This window comes from Cebus imitator, unplaced genomic scaffold, assembly GCF_001604975.1.
Source record: "Cebus imitator isolate Cc_AM_T3 unplaced genomic scaffold, Cebus_imitator-1.0 Scaffold528, whole genome shotgun sequence".
NCBI lineage: Eukaryota > Metazoa > Chordata > Mammalia > Primates > Cebidae > Cebus > Cebus imitator.
The window spans coordinates 723,682-726,638 of record NW_016107843.1 but is presented as its reverse complement, the minus strand read 5'-3'; the positions used below and the strand labels follow the sequence as shown (position 1 = coordinate 726,638).

The 2,957-nt window shown below is 35.0% G+C and overlaps 1 non-coding gene across 1 annotated transcript; it reads left to right on the top strand.

Moving 5' to 3' along the window:
• The first annotated feature begins 713 nt into the window (after positions 1 to 713).
• Positions 714 to 818, top strand: LOC119468911. Its single transcript, XR_005197719.1, has one exon. It is a non-coding gene; the product is annotated as a U6 spliceosomal RNA (small nuclear RNA).
• Positions 819 to 2,957: the final 2,139 nt, after the last annotated feature.

Here is a 2,957-nt window from a genome sequence, read left to right as displayed (position 1 = left end):
TACAAGAAAGCAGGAAGTTTCTTTATACCTTTTTCTAGTAAAATATGATGTGCTTAGAAATCTCTGTGAGTTAGGCTGGTATCTGAATTAATTCATTCTAAAAGGGAATTTAAATAATTTCTTCTTTCAAGTCTTATCAGAAACACCAGTGAGTCTCTGTCTAAATTTGTAGAATTTTAGTTGGAATGGGGATACCATGACACCAACTCTAAATCTGGCTTTTTGTATTTTTTATTTGATGCAGTGATTTTCAAATCTCTTGTTTCACTACCCAAATAATACATGGTTGCTCATGTTTCTATCTCTGGAATTTATAGAAGAAATTTTTTTTTACTTTTTTCAATGTTGACTGTCACCCAGATTGCCCCCAAAGCTTTCTCAAGAATAAAAATATAATTTTCACATTTTCAGTTATACTTGCTATCTGAAATAGTAACTACAGAATATGAATTTGATCAAAGAATGTTATGGAAGAAATAACATTTGAAAATGAGAAATCCCCAAGTAGTAGAGTCATACATGGTGCTATTGACTTCAATAATCTTACGTCCCATCTTTTTTCTGCCTCTCTGTTGGACTATATATAAAGTTCTCTATAAAATAATTAATTAAAAAACTGACACCCCCATTCGAGGGGCATTATGTACAAATTTTAGGAATTTATGTGCTACATTTATAATATTGGTGGTTGTTAGATTATTACTTATGAGTTTGTGCTCACTTTGGCAGCACATATTTGCAAAATTGGAATGACAAAGAAATTAGCATGGTCCCTGTGCAAGGACGACATGAAAATTCATGAAGCATTCCATATTTTATAAAAATTAGTAAAATAGGCCACTAGCTAGATTAAGAAGAAAAGAGAGAAGATTCAAGTGAACACAATCAGAAATGATAAGGGGGAATATTATCACTGACCCCAGAGAAATACAAACAACAATCAGAGAATATTATAGATACCTTTATGCAAATAAACTAGAAAGTCTAGAAGAAGTGGATAAATTTTGGACACATACACCCTCTCAAGACTGAACCAGGAAGAAACTGAATCCCTGAGTAGTTCAATAATGAGGTCTGAAATTGAGGGCATAATAAGTAGCCTGCTGTGATGGTTAATAGTGTCAACTTAATTGTATTGAAGGATACAAAGCATTGATACTGGGTGTGTCTGTGAGGGTGTTGCCAAAAAAGATTAATATTTGAGTCAGTGGGCTGGGAAGGGCAAACCCACCCTCAATCTAGGTGGGTACAATCTAATCAGCTGCCAGCACAGCTGGAATATAAGCAGGCAGAAAGATGTGAAAAGANAGTCAGTGGGCTGGGAAGGGCAAACCCACCCTCAATCTAGGTGGGTACAATCTAATCAGCTGCCAGCACAGCTGGAATATAAGCAGGCAGAAAGAAATGTGAAGACAGAGGCCTAGCCTCCCAACCTACATCTTTTTTCCTGTGCTGGATGCTTCCTTCCTTTGAACATTGGACTCCAAGTACTTCAGTTTTGAAACTCAGACTGGCTCTCATTACTCCTCAGCCTGCAGACAGCTTATTGTGGGGTGTTGTGATCATATGAGTTAATACTTAATAAACTCCCATATATATATATATGTACATATACATGAGACAGAACTAATGGAATATACATATGTGTATATATATATATATATATTCTAGAGGTACAGAACTAATGGAATATGTATCTATATGTTGAAATAATTTCTTCTTTCAAGTCTTATCTATAATAATACATCTATATATCCCATATATATTCTATTAGTTCTGTCCCTCTTGAGAAACCTAATACGCCTACCAAACAAGCAAAGCCCAGGACCAGATGGATTCACAGCTGAATTTTACCAGATTTACAAAGAAGAGCTGATAGCATTCCTACTGAAACTATTCCAACAAATTGAAAAGGAGGGACTCCTCCCTGACTCATTCCATGATGCCAGAATCATCCTGATACCAAAACCTGGCAGAGACAACAGAAAAGAAATCTTCAGGCCAATATCCTTCAGGCTAATGTCCTTGATGAACATCGATGCAAAAATCCCCAATAAAATACTGGGAAACTGAATCCAGCAGAATATCAAAAAGCTTATACACCATGATCAGTTAGGCTTCACTCCCAGAAAGCAAGGTTGGTTCAACATACACAAATCAATAAATATGATTCATCACAGAAGCAGAACTAAAGACAAAACCATATGATTATCTCAATAGATGTAGAAACGGCTTTCAATAAAATTCAACATTCCTTCATGTTAAAAACTCTCAAACTAGGCATTAAATGAACATACCTCAAAATGATAACAGCTACATATGACAAACCCACAGCCAATATCATACTAAATGGGCAAAAGCTGGAAGCATTCCCTTTGAAACCTGGCACAAGACATGCATGCTCTCTGTCACCACTCCTATTCAATGTAGTATTGAAATTTAGGGCAATCAGGCAAGAGAAAGAAATAAAGAGCATTCAAATAGGAAGAGAGGAAGTTAAACTATTTTTATTTGCAGATGACATAATCCTATAATATAGAAAACCCATTGTATCAGCCCAAAAACTTCTTAAGCTGAACAAGAACTTCAACAAGTCTCAGAATACAAAATTATTGTACAAAAACTGCTAGCATTCCTATACAGCAACAACAGGCAAGCAGACAGTCAAATCAGGAATGCATTTCCTTTCAAAATTGTGATAAAAAGAATAAAATACCTAGGAATACAGCTAACAAAGGAGATGAAAGATCTCTACAAGGTGAACTATAAACCACTGCTCAAAGAAATCAGAGATGGCACAAGCAAATGGACATTTTATATTCATGGATAGAAAGAATCAATGTCTGTAAAATGACCGTACTACCCAAAGCAATTTATAGATTCAATGCTATTTTCATTAAACTACAATTGACATTCTTCACAGAACTGGAGAAAATAATTTTATAATTCATAAGGAA